The sequence below is a fragment of the Aulonocara sp. 'chitande type north' Nkhata Bay genome, linkage group LG3 (assembly GCF_057382095.1).
Source record: "Aulonocara sp. 'chitande type north' Nkhata Bay isolate Kocher_YH1m ecotype deep benthic linkage group LG3, A_spYH_male_GT1.1, whole genome shotgun sequence".
Classification (NCBI taxonomy): domain Eukaryota; kingdom Metazoa; phylum Chordata; class Actinopteri; order Cichliformes; family Cichlidae; genus Aulonocara; species Aulonocara sp. 'chitande type north' Nkhata Bay.
The window spans coordinates 22139234-22155592 of record NC_141346.1 but is presented as its reverse complement, the minus strand read 5'-3'; the positions used below and the strand labels follow the sequence as shown (position 1 = coordinate 22155592).

General features: G+C 38.6%; 1 protein-coding gene and 1 long non-coding RNA gene across 3 annotated transcripts in view; both read left to right on the top strand.

Annotated features, from left to right (window-relative positions):
- LOC147334565 (high affinity immunoglobulin gamma Fc receptor I-like) overlaps window positions 1–16359 on the top strand; it is a 35093-nt gene that overhangs the window by 3728 nt on the left and 15006 nt on the right. The gene's annotated exons all lie outside the window — the stretch shown is intronic.
- On the top strand, window positions 12326–15050 carry LOC147334566 (uncharacterized). Of its 2 annotated transcripts, none has more exons than XR_015128590.1 (4): window positions 12326–12407; window positions 12563–12620; window positions 14313–14407; window positions 14518–15050. It is a non-coding gene; the product is annotated as an uncharacterized LOC147334566 (long non-coding RNA). The 2 variants fall into 2 exon arrangements; XR_015128589.1 differs by having other exon boundaries at window positions 12355–12407; window positions 12508–12620.

Genomic DNA, 16359 nt, shown 5'->3' with positions numbered 1-16359 from the left:
GACAGCATCCGCCTCTCCGACACCACCTTGAGGGAGTCCAGCTCCATCCCCACAACATTGCTGGCCTTACGGATCAGTTTATTAAGTCTGTTGGCATCTGCGACCCTCAGCCTGCTCCCCCAGCATGCAACAGCATAGAGGATCGCACTGGCCACCACAGACTCATAGAAAATCCTCAGCATTTTCTGGCAGATGTTGAAGGACCTCAGTCGCCTCAAAAAATAGAGACGACTCTGGCCCTTCCTGTAAAGTGCTGTGGTACAGGGAGATGGCCACAGGCAGGAAAGATTTCCTGTGTCGTTCCTGTCTTTCTCAACTTAAAGAAGAGAAAGACAATTATTTTTACATTTTGAACCAGCATGCAGATCTTAACTGTTTGAAAAACATTTTTCTACAAATGCTCCTGAAAAGTTATATAAGCTAATGTGAGTTTTTGTAGATGTCTGATTATTTTATTTTGTTACACTTTATTCAGGAAACTTTTTGTAAGAGCAGCAGCCTAATCAGAGAAGCCCAGACCTCCTTCTACCAAGCCACCTTCTCTAGCTTGACCATGGGAACACCAAGGCATTCTCAGACTAGTGACAGATAATACAGTCTCTCCTGGTTCTGCCCCAGAGCGTCCTCTGGGTGGGGCATGTCAGGACACCTCCACAAGAGGCATCCTTGTCAGATGCCTCATCCACTTGAACTGGCTCCTTTCAATATGAAGGAGTAGTGGCTCTACTCTGAGCCAATCCTGGATGATTTAAGTCCTTATCCTAACTTGGAAGAAGCCAACCACCCTTCCATGAAAGCTCGTGTATCCGTGATCTTGCTCTTTTGGTCACTACCCAGAACTCATCACCAAAGGTGGGGTGTAGAGTGAGCAGCAAATCGAGAGCTTCACTTTTACACTCAGCTCTCTTTTCACTACAAAGCTGCAGTCACAGCACCAATTTGTCTCAGTCTACCAATCTCCCGCTCTCCTCTTCCCTCACTCATGAACCAAAAGATACTTAAACTCATTGGATGTCTGATTATAATTCCCGCTGCTTCACACTTGGCTGCTAACTACTCCAGCACGAACTGGAGATGACCACATGATGAAGCCAACAGAACCACATTACAGTGGTCCCTCATTTATCGCGGGAGTTTTAAAAATAACCCGCGATAGGTGAAATCTGCGTGGCCAAGTAGCAAGCTTTATTTTTTAATTATTATTATTTTAATTATTATTGTATTTTAAGGCTATAAGCTGTAAAACCCCTCACTACACACTTCATACACTTTTCTCAGACAGACAATTGAAAATTTTCTCCCTTGTTTAAACACACTCACATGTCAGACCTCCGTAGAAAAATAAGTCCAGTATTACAGAATGAAACCAAAGACAAAACCCTGTTTTCAGGTCCAGAACATGGGAATAGAGCAGCTGCGAGAGAATTCAACATAATGAATGGTAAATGGCCTGCATTTGTATAGCGCTTTTTCTAGTCCTTAAGAACCCCAAAGCGCTTCACACTACATTCAGTCATTCACCCATTCATTCACACACTGGCAGCTGCCCTGGGGCACACTGACAGAGGCGAGGCTGCCGGACACTGGCGCCACCGGGCCCTCTGACCACCACCAGTAGGCAAACACGGGGTTAGTATCTTGCGCAAGCCAGATACTAACATGCAGCCAGGAGACAGCCTGGGATCGAACCACCGACCTTCTGATTAGTGGCTGACCTGCTCTGCCACCTGAGCTACAGCCAGGTGGCAGACTCAATGGTATGGAAGTAAAGAAAGCAAGAAGAATGAGTTGAGTGAGATTTGACTTATCTGACTGTTTTGTTTCGCTTAATGCGCCTTATAATCCGGTGTCCCAGAAGTCCAACTTTTTGTGCGATGGTTAGCATCCTCCTCTGCCTTTTAGGGCTACCACAGGTGCCTTTGACTGTGCAAAAAATTTAGTCGATATTATTTTTGTTGGGCAGAAAACTTACAAACATACAGTTGTGCACTTCAGAGTCACACTTCTAACAATTGAAGTTTTATGTAAATTTCACGCATTCTGTTCTGTACAGGAGACACGGCACAGAGGAGATTGATTGACCATGGTTTACAGCCAATCAGGACGCAGAACACAATGCGCTTTAAAAATAAAATAAAAAAATAGGGCATGCAAAATTGCACTAAAAAAAAATCCACGAAACAGCCACGATAGGCGAGCCATGTTTTAGAGAGGGACCACTGTATCTGCAAAAATCAAATGCGAGATCCTGAGACCAACCAAGTCGAAGTCTTCTGCCATTTGTTTAGGCCTCAAAATTCTGTCCTTAAAAATATACACAGAATCACTGACAAGGTCTAGTCCCAGAGGAATCCACCACCCACTGGGAATGAGTTCAACTTATTGCTGACAATGTGGTCCAAGCTTTTGCAATGGTTTTATAAGGACCGAATGTCTCGTACTGTAACGGGCCAGAAAACCCAGACTGAAGCACCTCCTACAGAAAACTACAAGCGACACAGTCGAATGGCTTCTCCAAGTTCACAAAGCATATGTAGACTAGTTGGGCTAACCTTCATGCACACTCACATATCCTCTAAAGGGTAAAGAGCTGGTCCAATGTTCTGCGATTGGGATGAAAACTGCATTGTTCCTCTTGTATCTGAGATTCAATTAATGGACTAATTCTCTTTTCCAGCAGCCTGGCCTGATCTGCCAATCCAGAGGTACCGCCCGATTTCCATGGAACATTGGATGTTGTAGAGCTGTCTTGGTTGACACGCCTCTACAGAGCATTCAGGAACACTGTGCGAGTCTAATCCAGACCAAAGGCTCTGCCATCAAGGATTTGTGTACTGCCTGTGTGACCTCACCCCAGAGTGGATGAGTCATCTACCTTATTTCCATACTGTGCTCTATAGAAGACAGATCATTGAACTTTAGGAGGGCCTCAAGTATTCCTCCCACCCCCTGACAATATCCTTAGTTGGGCATCAGCAGCACTCCACCTGCACTATACACATGTGGGTTTACCACCACTTTCCCTTCCTGATGGCTTACCAGAATCAGTTCGGGGCAGCCTGAAAGACATCATAGACCCTGGGATCCCTGGTACACACAAATCCCTCCATTTCATTTCATTCTATTAATTTCTTTTTCAGGGATCATGTACAAGCAGAAGAAAACACTGACTGAATGACAGATAGCCAAATAAAACTTTGTATTCATTATGATTAACTGTCAGTGACTTTGTAACGCAGTATAAGCAGAACAGTTAAGAGAACAGTTAAAAGTCATGTAACCGTAAACAGTAAAACAAGAACATGTCCCAAGGCATGATGGGAAATAACTAGCTGCTCCCCCAACACGCCAAAATATGATTATTTGCTTGCAGGGCACCAGGAGAGATGAGTCCTCCATCACAGATGGTGTGGTAAGTGAAAATGGTCACCTGCAGGTTACAGCTCATTGGATCTCCAACTCACATTCAGTGCCACTGTACTTAAGGGAAGTTAAAGACTTTCTTCTGCGCTTACATTTGGATCGCCTAAACCCATGACAGTCATTCCGGCATTAATACCAGGACTGGAAACAATCCATTCTTAAAATATTACAACATACCAGCTTCTGTGTTTGAATGCAAAACAAATGTCTTGTTTAAACCAGAGACTGCACTTGTGACAGAACAATAAGTATATTTTATTTTGATTATGTAAGTAATGTAACTTGCAAAACAAAGTTGTGTAAAGCCTAAGCTTAGTTTCAGAATAATTAAATATGAGACTTTGTTTCACTGTAAGATTGTAACAATATAATTTTTTGTTGTTCAGCAGAACAGTGTCCAGTATGTTGGCTGATATACTTTTTTGCATTTGAAAATGAAAGTTGGACTGATTTTAACACAATTACAAGAAGTGTTGTTAATTATTCTTTTTGAATCACAAATTGTTTCTAATTTAGTAGAACTTTGAGTGTTTGTCAGTGGGTAAACAATTAGTATTGACCAGTCTGAAACATCAAGTTATTCTTAATACTGCATACTTGCAAAGAAAAAGTTGCCTAACTGTCATCTCAAGTAAGCGTTACTCAATTTTGTTTGAGGCAATGAGTTTGCATAGTTTTGTTTTTTTGTTTTTTGTAGTTCTGGGAACTAATTAAATTTTACAGTGAATAAATGGAAATATTGTTAGGTAAGTGCATTAGTAAAGCAATAATCATTTATATATGTATCTGTTTTTCATAACTCAGTGGATCAAAAGGATAAAAGTTAACACAGGCTACATAGTTATGTTTAAATTTTGTTTTAATTATTGTATACATGATTATTATATCATCTCACACTCTAAAAAATGTTTTGTCAGCTCAATTTTAAAAATTTGTTGCAACAATTTACAATCAGCTTTTAAGTAATAAGCGTTGTATATTATTAAGTAAATCCAGCTATTATTTTTCAGCTTTGGCTAACTCAGCTGGTTAAACCAACCAGTATTATTTACTTTGAGATCTAAAAGCATAGTTACGTTTAAGCAACCTAATGTTAATTTAGATTTTCTGGTAATATTGAGTAACTTTTCTGCAAAAATAAGAAAAAACAAACAATGCAAGACATTTTCCAAGTAATGCACTTCTGTGTCATAGAACATAAATCAAACATTACAGCAGCCATTGAATTATGAATGAGTGGGCAAAACAATAATGTATTTCATTACAATCCCTCCACAAACAACGTCAGTAACAAAAGAAAATGTAGCATGTTCATTACCTGGACAAGGCACATTTAGTGAATCAGAAGCTAAAACATACCAATTCACTGTTTTCCTCACTCTACAATGGAGTCTTCTAATTCTGCAAGACTGAACACACCAGGCAATCAACAGAGTGTAGTGTATTAATAGCTGGGAAACAAGCAGAGCAGTGGGGCCTGATTACCGACTTTGAGAACCATTATAAAGATTTGTAAAGGCATATTAAATAAAGTGGTCAATAAATATATAAAGTCTTCCAAATTACAATAATTTTAAGCCATGCCCTTCTAAAATGCAATTGTTTTTTGCAAATCTGCTTATTATGTTAAACTTTAACTTATCAACTTGGTAAATATTACAGAATCAAGGAAATGACAAAATATTTTAATGTTCAACAACGCAACAGTCCAAAGTCTTATATGTATTATGAACTCTCAAAACTACACTCATGTATGAATGCATAATAAAACATAAGAAGAGGCACAACTGAAACTACAGTCTAATTCACATTTGTTTCACGGCACAGGTTTGTAATTAAGAGACATTACCCTTGGGCTGGCTTTTTCAATTCAATTCAATTTTCTTTATTTATGAAAGCGGTCTATTTCCCTTGGGTGGGGGGATCCCGGAGGAGAGTCATCACACGGTGGGTGGACAGCAGATCCAGTGAGGCCACTGCATGATGGTATTTCGTGTCGGCGGCTGAAACGGCATGAAGCGCAAACTGAGCTTCGACGTGCACGAACCACGTGTGAAGCCAAAAATCCACAGCTTAACATCCACAGCAAAAATTAAAACGTACAGCTCTGCTTTCACTAACGACATAAATGAAGACAGACAACTGAACAACAGTGATGTTTGTAGGGTTACTGAAGTTGGGCTAGCTTGTATATAATGATGTGCTCTGTGGTGGCTAGCTACGCAGCTATGTTAGCATATGTTATATGTTAACATAAACACAGTGAATCTGGAGGATGAATGCTAACTTTTTTCCACTCGATAAAAGAGAGAGGCTGACAGTGATCACTGACTGTTTTAGGGGCTTGTTCAGATTACATAGAACAAGATATAAAGCATTAAAACAATTTAAAAACACAACAGCCTTAATAAATGCAGAGTAGTTTGGACCCGGAACTTGCGATTCACCTATTTAGAACTCAGTGCTTAGTTAACTCACCGAACACAGTCTAGGGGAAACACACCTCTACTTCGATAAGAATTCAGTCAAATGTTGCGCCCATCATGATACGGACATATGCTATGGCGTTGGCCTCGGCTGTATGCATGGTCACACATACACCTATGGCTAACCAAAGTAACCACCAGTGACAGATTTAAATGACAACAGAAAAAAAATACATTTTGCCTTTTACCTTTTGTAGAGTAACAACTAGTTTAGCAGACTAAGTGTTGATTCACATCATGTAGCTACCACTGTCAAAACTTACATAGTAAACTTACAGTATACAACTAGTATTATTAATAGTATATTAGTAAAACACTATATAAAGAAGAAACTTACTAGGCAGTGTTGCCAGATTATATACTTTACAAAATAGATGTTTTTTTTAAACACAGACCACCCTTCTCTCTCTCAGGAAGACCAAAACCTGTTGGTGAGTTACAGGACTCAACACTTATGATGAGGAAAATATAATTTAAAAAGCTGTCATCTTTAATCCTTACAGTGATTGATGTGCTGTAGATGATGGTTGCAGTAGCTGAATTCAGTGACTCAAACACATAGAAAGTAGTTAAAAATGTATATTTATGTATTTCTAACAAAAATATAATAGTTTAAATATTATCTCAAGATAACTTGAAAGGTTCGGCCACTATTGCACTTATTTTTGGACTAAAATAGAGCTACAAAAGGAAGCTAAAGCTAGAGCCTCATAGTTTCCAAGTCTGGTGAAGGGCTTGAAAAATGTAACATCTCAAAGACAAAAAAAAAAAAAAAATCACTAAAGAGCTGTCTAGCTGTTGGAGATACGTTTTATCAACAATTTAAGACTACGTGGTTTGTCATTACGGAACTTTATTTTACCTTTTAAAACAAATAATAATAATAAGCACTAGTTTCCCTGTCCTTTCCAATGTCAATCCAGAGGGGAAATGCAGACTTACACATCTCTTTAGCATATTCTGAAAACTAATTAATACATGCCCATGCTACAATGTTTTCAGTCTGTAATTTTAGTCTGTTCTTAGGTGGTTACTACTTAAAATGATAATGTCATAATATAATTTTTATAGTTGGGGTTGTGAATAAATATTACATGTTGCTGTCATGAAATTACCGAAGAAGTTCTAGGAGCAGAAACATTACAAATTGGATCATATTGATTGGTACGCAACACAGTAACCTCATAATACTTACAAAATATTTACATAATACATAACGTCACAAGTGCTTTTTTTTTTTACACTCTCTGCACTTTGAGATTGTTTTTCATGCGTGCTAGTGAAGCTGAGAAAACAATTTTCATCAGGTGATGATTACCCTGCCCAGGTAATATGTCTGTGAAGGATGCCTGAGAACCTTCACAGACATATTACCCTGATCACAAAACCAACAATGATGAAATGTATTTCGTATGTATGTATTTTGCCTAAAATGTGAACATATTGAAAATATAACATCCCTAGCTGCTTAAAAGGCTAGTGGAATAAAAATAATAATAATAATCAAAGAAAAAGAAAATGTGTTGAGGAGTCCATCACTTAAGTGCTACAGACAGAAATTAGTGAGTAAGACTTAAATATATCTGAGGTTTTGCAGCATTTTCGAAAGTCTTGTCATTATTTAGTCATTGTTACACTGTGTTTCCGCAGCTGAAGATGTTCTCACAGACAGAAAGACACACGTAACCAGCTTCCTTTTTAACATCTCTGACAATAACCACACTTGCATAATGAAAATGCTATGTGGCATTGTGCACCTCAGATTTATTTTTAACTGGTGGTCACATGGTCAGCTACTTGACAGCTCAAGCAGTGTGTTTGCACGTGAGTGGGATATTTAAAATATATAAACCAACAGTAGCAAACAGGACACATAACTGTTTTAAATTTGATACATTATGTTTTTCATAATTGCATTTCATAACTGAACAAAACTTATTACAGTAAATTATTTACAAGGGCAACAATTTATAGTCGTTGTGTCCTTGGGCAAGACACTTCACCCATTGCCTACTGGTGGTGGTCAGAGGCGCCAGTGTCCGGCAGCCTCGCCCCTGTCAGTGCGCCCCAGGGTGGCTGTGACTACAATGTAGCTGCCATCACCAGTGTGCGAATTCGTGTGAATTGTTGTGTGAATGGATGTGTGAATGGATGTGCAAAGCGCTTTGGGGTCCTTAGGGACTAGTGAAGCCATTTACCATTTATAAATTATTTGTTGTTGCAAGTGTAATTCCCAGAATGATTCAGCTTTCATTTAAAATAACAAATGTGTATTTTGAAATGTAATTTGTATTTAAAACTGAATCGGCAGTAGCCAGCTGAATGGAAACAGTTTGTGCAGGTAGCAGAGGAAGAAGAGGATTTGGATCACTTCTACTGTATAATCCAAAGTCACAAATGAAGGATATACTAGTCTCCAGTTTTAATGTTACTGAAGCTATGAGAGCTATGGAAAAGAACTGTGAAAAGAGTTACATTTAGACAGAAGGCAATGAATATTTATCAGGTTATTAACATGATTTTAATGTTTTAGGTTGTACAGGCTACTTACTTTTATATAAAGAGTGATTGTGTTAATTTATAATTGATGAAACGTTATCAGTTTGCATGAAATAAAAATGACCTCGACCAACCTCACATCATCACTTCTAATTTAAAATGTAGCAGTGTGTTAAAATTGAACCATAAACCGCATTGCAGGTATGAGAGTGCTGTTGCAATTTTTAAAAATATATTCACTGTGGCGTCTGTGGCAACACAATGTGACAAATCTAGCTTAAACATGAAGCTATAATGTCATAAGCCATCAACACAATGTTCATTTATGGTAAAAATGGTGTTTCTGAATAATGTTGTCAACACAAGACTTGTCTTATATGGAATATTGAATTTGGGGGAATATAATTCTAAAATAAATGTATGTAACATGACTTTTGCTTTCAGTATATGTACAGTATGAGAAAAAGGTTTATAAATATATTGCCACAAAATACCCCACATATATTTTATTAATAAAGTTCTTGTTCTTGCAAAGCTAATGCATTAACCCCTTTGTGTCATTTTTGATACAAACCGTTTCTTTGTTTTGAGTTTTTAAGACATGTCATCGGTTGTATTTTTTCCCTTGAAAAATCTAAATAAATTGCAAAATACATGTTTAATCAATTTGAAAAAAAAAAAAAAAGCCAGATGTAGGAAAAATAAAACCAGCTGACTGCAGGTTTCCCCAAATCTTATAAACAGTACATTTGCATAATGACTGAAACCAGCCCACTGAAGGAATAATGGGCTGGGAGGTCAGTTCCTTAATCTTAATTATGCAAATTCTCATGACCATTGAACAACAACCACTGACCAATGGCCATGAGTACCATTCACAGAGAGTTGGGGAATGGCTGCAATCACAGCATTGCAAGATGGCGATGTACCCTTAGGAACCCTCCTCGATTCAGAGATGGTCTTTCCCTTTTCATGTAAATGGCCTCCTTGACTCTGCGCTCAAGCTAGCGTTCCTCCCTGTCCACGATTTTGGCGCAGTGTGCTTTGGGGTTTAAAAGCCACAGAGACACGGTGTTTAGAAAAATGTGTCTCAGCTGTTCCGGTACTCCTGACACATATGGGATCACTACAGGTTTTCACTTAGTCAGCAGTTGTCCTTCTCTCCTGGATCGGCTGGAGCTTTCTCCCACTGAAAATGCTACGAACAGCAAGTATGTCAAATGTTTGTCGATGTATAAATTCTACATTTTCAAAAAGAATAAATGTTTTCTAGCAATTATATCATATTTCAAACTTTAAGATGTTAACCACTAACCCACAAAGTATTTTAGTTAGAAGTAAACAACCAGACAATAAGGAATCATCATTTCCTCCACAAGATGGTCGTTATGTCACTTTGCAAAGCCGGCTACCTGCTATAATTTAAAAGAGAAAATATTTTAATTTTTTCATTTAAAATGAATCTCAGGGCTGAGGTTAAAACTGTATTGTGTCATGTTATCTCTATTAACGCTTGATCATTCATTTTCATCCATTCACAATAACAAAAATCAGTCACGTGACTTCACCAGACATGTATGTTTCACGAAGATCACAGGGAAGCTGCTTTTGGATAGTGTAGTGTGGTGACTGATTAACTCTACTGTGTGTAAAACAGGATTACATTCCTCCCATGTGATGTTTGATGTTCTGCATGATGACACTGAGTGAGTACAGAAAAACTATACACAATACTGTTCCCTAATTTTTCATTTTTAAATTGAAAAAGATCCAGTTTACTGTCTCGTTGCACTCTTAAATGAAAATATAGTACAAATAAGCAATTGGAGTTAAAAACAAAATTATAGACAGAAATTTATCATCGAAGTAGCCACATTTGGTAGCTATAACACCTGAAAAAACATAAAAAACATAAAACATTCTTTCTACAAAAACATCAAAATATTCCTTGGAAAGTTTTTCCCATGCCTGTTGGAGAACTTCCCATAACTGCCCTGTGATGTTAGTATTGGTATGTATTACGAACAATAGCAGTTTTTCTTTTTTATCCTTTAAAAAACTAGTGTTTTAGTTCAAATTTCAAGATTTTTATTTGCCATTTGTGCAAAGGACCAACAGTCCATCCACACGGGAATTCTTGTGCAGAGCTCTCAGGGTCAGTTACATTTTTTACAGGATAACGACAAATCAACAAAATAAAAAGGAAAATAGAAATAAAACAAAGAATGGAGCAATCATAGTATTTACTATATACAAAAACAGTGCACAGAGAGGGTGGTAATACACTTTCTAGTATTGGCACACATGATATTGCACATTAGTCAGTGATTTAATCCTGTTGTACATTCGAAGTGGGTGAGGTAGTGCTGTGTTACTTTAGGTTTTCAGTTGTTTTTTGTTTTGTTTTGCCATCAGTCTGACAGTTGCGGTGAAGAGCTGTTGAAAAACCTTGTTCTGTGTGTGATGATGCTGTCCACTCTGTTGTGTCTTAGACTGTACGTACAGCTTTTGTGTCTGAGCAGACGGTGAGCTGGATGGATGGTGAGCCTGATAAATAGCATGACAATATTTATCAAATGTGAAGCGTCACCACTCACCACTGGCTGCTAACCTGACAAAGCTGTCAGAAGGATTAATTGTTTTCTCTTTGCAATATGTTTGATATTTGTAGTTTTGTGCAAATTGACAGCTGATTGGGGGAAAGTATTGAAAACATATTACATATTAATATGTAATTAATATTACATATTACAATGGAAAAATACCCACCAGCAGAAGCAGGGGTCACTGACACTAACAAAGATGGGTCAGATGCACCCCAGATGGATTTTGTTATTTGTCTGTTTGTGTTGGTTTTTGATCTGCATGTCTCACGGTGAGCACCATAGGGGAACTTTTTTGCTTTTCCTATGTTTTGCTGAACTTGTTACGGTAACAGGAAGGACTCAAACGCAGGACTTGTTTGTTCAAAGGAAGAACAGAGGGGTTATTCACAAACACCAGGTGAAATGTGCGACAGTGACAAAGTGCTATATACAAGGGTGCAGGGATCAGGGCTCCAGGGAATCCACAGGGGAAAGCAGGGGAACACCCTTACTCCTCATCTGTCTGTTCTGGTGTCTCATCAGTCTTTCACTCCTCTCTCGCACCACAATCTCTGTAAGGAACAAGGGCAGATCTAGGGTGTCTGTACACAAGGAAACGACATGTTAACACAAGCAGAAAAACCAAGGGAACTAGATTAGCAGTGTCCTAGCCAGGATTTCACTGACACAGGCCAAGCAACGATCCAGCGAAGAGCTGTCTCGCTTCTTCCCTTACGTAGAAGCCGCTTAATAAGACGCAGGTGTTACTCATCTCTAAGGTATGTAGGCCATAGGCGGGAGCCCACATTGAACTCCGCCCAGGCGACAGAGAGAGAGTGAGAGGGGGAGAGGGGAAAGAGAGAAAACACAATAGCAGAATTTTTCTCTGGCAGATCTGCTGGACCGTGACAGGACTTGACCGTTCAATAAACCAACTGGCAAAGAACTCTGCTCTTCTCCTGTGATCTTTGAGTTTTAGATTTTAATTGGCATCTGGACACAGAAATCAACTCCTTCTAACCTGAGCAAAGTTTGAACAAATTTTAAGATTTGCGGCTCAACAAGAGTCCATGGAAGGAAGTTATGGAAGAAATATAGTATCATCAGAATTCAAGTATTTTTAGACATTGAATTTATGACACTGAATTTTTATCCTCCAAATTTCCCTGCAAAAATATTCACCTGCAAAAATTCACCTGCAAAAATTCACGTGCAAAAAATTCACCTGAAAAAAATTCACCTGCAAAAATTCACCTGCAAAAATTCAACTGCAAAAGTGATGAACTTTAATGACCCAAGCCAGAGCAATCAGCACCAGATTGAGTCGAGTGGCTCTCAGCCAATTAAATTACGCTGTTTGATCACATGACACCGTTAGCCAGCAGTGTGTCTCCTAAAAGAGAGCTGTTTAAAGGTGAGTGATTAAGTTTTTCTCCTAAATAGAGATCATTACAGAACGCCTAGTCCTACTTAAAATCCCATTTATTTATTTTTTATCATCTACTGGAACTAAGGAAAACGTTTGACTAACTCAAAGACAATTTCCACGCCTCCCCTGCCTGACTGCAGAGGCAGTTTTGAATTTAGGAGCAGCAAGATGGAAGCGGCAAACCCTGGCGATTCTCCGGTAAGTATATTGTTTTTTTATCTTCAAGTTTGTCTTTTGAAACGTTAATGTTATTAAAATCTGTTGCTCACGTATAAAGTACACAGACGGTGTCTTTGCTCAACTCGTCTGAGGCGTGTCTCACTAAGCGCTACATGCTAGCATCCTGCTAACCGAGCTACCCTTTACATGCTGGGCTTTAGAAAATAGGATACTCGTTAAAAAAATACTCCGCAGATATTGATAGATAGACGAACACTGCAAATATAATGTTGTAAACGAAAACGGCCTTTGGTGAAGTGGTAAAATACACCATGAATAAAGCCATAGAGTGACTTGGCTGCCATGGTTGCAGAACGGCCTGATTTAATGACAAGAATGGGGAAGAGTGAGGTGAAGTGAACCACAGCCACAAAACACGGTCAGACAAGGCGGCAAAAGGGCAGTGATCTGTCCGTCAGTATGAAGTTGGTGTGTGCTTTGGTGAACAAAAACTCCAGACTGGTAGCAGGAAGATGGGAGACTCGTGTTTCACTGGAATAGTGGTGAATTAAAACATCCTTTGTTGGGGACATTTCGGTGTAAATGCATCCATACAGGTGAGACAGAGGCAGACCAGACAGTGAAGAAAACAAGGCAAACATTAGAAATATTAAAACGGAAATATAGGATTAATATAACATACAATTTGGGAAAATGTAAGGAACGCAATGTAAATGATATTGTAAAGTCATTAAAACAGCATACTCTGATTAAAAGAAACATGTAATTGGGTAGGATAATAATGTTAAAAAAACATGTACAAGATGGGTATGTATACTTTTTTTTTTTTTTTTTTTTTGTCCCGTTTGGATCTTCAGCCATCAGAATTGTTGTCTTGAGGCCAAGAAAGATGCCAAGCGGATTTATTTTACCAAGTGGATCATCATGGCCTTGCCATATTGGTCCATTTGATTGACCTTTATTATAATTATGAATTTATTTTATTTTCAGTTGCAAACGGGACAGACATGACTGTGGGATAGGACAGGGGGAAAGAATGAAAGAAAGAGGGGGAGAGAAAGAAAGAAAACCAAAGGGGGGAAGAGACGGTGAGAAGGGGGGGAAGAGAGAAAAACAAACAAACAAAAAAAAACAACTCCTGGGTCACCTGTATGGAGAAAAAAACAGAGGAGACAGCAAACAACAAAGAGCAACATAATAATAGAAAAAAAAAAGCACCATCACAATAAACTAGCTAGCCATAGATATCAATAGTTACTAAATAATAAACGATATTGTGCAACACGCAAGATAGACAGCGCACAGTGTGCTTTGAGGCAGCAGCCAAGAAAGCTGTAGTCCGCGTCTGTGAATACCCATGTGTACACCTGTGTGCATACCTGTGTGGATCAGCATGCTTGCATTCCAAAGGTTTCTCCATGTAATGATCTGCTAGGGAGTGTGGGGAGCCACAGCCCCGTCCTTTATGGTATCAAGCAGGTATGGAGGAGATCAAAACTCCAGACATCCAGAGGCCCCCAGAACACAATGTATACTTGTAGCCAGAATTTAACAACTACAAAGTTGTAGCATGCCAGACCATCTTGATTGAATGTAACTTCACTCCACACAAGTTTTATGGTAGACATATTCATATTGGTATCTAATAAATGATTAATTTTTAGATTTTATCGAACGTTAATTTATAAATTGTTTCTGTCTTTGTTTCAGATTATGCAAGATGAAATTATTCAGTCAGCAAGACACTTGCTGCAGTTGCTGACATCATCCAACTTAACTGCTGCTGTGATGAATCAGAATACAAGGTTTACTTTAGCAAGACTTATGAGTTAATGCTACATTTAACTAAATTGTTATATATTTTTTGTGTCCAATATTGTCTCCATATGATTTTGTTTTTTGCAACATCTTGCAGAGAACAGAGTCAAGGTACCAGCTTGGTCAACCCTAAAAGACCATCTGTTCATTAAGAAATGACCAGGTGAAAAAGTCATAAACTAAACACTCTGCATGAGCATGGAATTTAGGATGCAACTTTATATCTTACCTGCTCTACACTCAGGGCTTGAATTACAACAACAGTCAATCACATAAAAAAATTATACTTTTGGTAGTTCTGTGTCTCTGTCTCTCTCCTCCAAACCCAGATGGCTGCTGGTACTCAACCGGGTTCTGGTTCTGCTGGAGGTTTCTTCTTGTTAAAGGGGAGTTTTTCCTCTGCACTGTCACTTCATGCTGCTCAGTGTGAGGGATTGTTGAGGTTGAGTCCATATGTCCTGCAAACAACTGTTGGGCAATGACACCATGCAATCTTCTGGGATTCCTTGGATAGAAAACCTGTGAACTGCACTTGTCCTTGGTCTTCACAGCTCACCTTTTTACTGTTTATTGAATCAAAATTCTCCAGTGACATGGATTCTACATTGTAACTGATGTGATGTTCTATAAAGTGGTTTTAATAAAATAAAAAGGCAAAAATTAGTTTGTTTCTTTATTCAATTTTTGAACAGTGATACTCATTCAGTAAATGCAAATTATTTACACGGCAGTGCACTATAGACATAAATCTAGACCCCTAGATAAAACATGATGGCATTATAGCAGTGACAACTCCTCCACAGTAGCAGGTGGGATTTCTTTTTTGAGGACTGCTCCTTTTACCTGTCACTACAGATGGTCTGTTTATGTTTTGATCAAGAGCCTTTTTTTGGGCAGCTGAAGAGGAGAAGTCTATGCTATGGCCAACCACTGACTGTATCTTGGTCATATTACCCAGCAAAACCCAGTATGCAGGTTCATCTGTAACAGTCCTTGTGCCACGGATCAACACTGTTGCTTCTACATTAAACAGAAGAGCAGTGACGTGGGTGCAGGTCTCCGTGACTCCGGCCTTACAGCTGCAGTGGGCGGCTTCAACCTTCCCTGTGATGCTCACAGTGACCCATGGCTGCAATGCTGGTTCATTCAGTCTTTGAGAGTGCAGGACCTGAAACACACACAAAGTTCTTGTCTTTAAATGAACTATGAGCCAAGGCTGACATAAATGTTTTATCTACTTAATCATTAATGTAGCAGTGTTTAGAAAGTTAGCACATACATGTAATTTTTCATTTCTTTATGTGTCCATTGCTGCAGGTTATAGTGCAAATCTGCCTGTTCTGTCAGAAACCTGCCTGCAGAAAATGAACCTAAAGGATGTAATGCAAGGATGTCATCACTTTCAAGATGGAGAAAGCATAAAGTGACAATTATGAATCACTTAATATGATAAGGAGATTCTGCAGGTCATTAATCAATGTATAAAACCAAAATAAAATGTATTTTTAGTGACACAAGATACAAATATGGAAGCAAGATGTATAATCGCTCAGTTTGGGGAAATTGTGGGTAGCCTGCAAGGGCCTCAACTTCTCCATACCCACAATGTGCAACAAATGGGCACAGCTGATCTTCAACAGTGGAACATCGGGCAGTTACTTCCAACTTTAACGCAGCTTGTAGTCTTGGAGAGCAGCACACCAAAACTGCATGCACAACTTCTGCTAACAGTGGAAACTGATTAAGAAATCCATGCTAACAGATTCATAAACCGAAAATATTATTTTACAGGATTAATGATCATATCAGCCGCTAGCTGATCACAAACCCTGAGGGTGTATACGAGAAGCAGAAGAAGCAGAGGGAATATCCAGTTTAAGTTTAGATAGTATTTGTAAAGATATTGACCATATCCTTTTCTGAAAGTGGGGATATAATG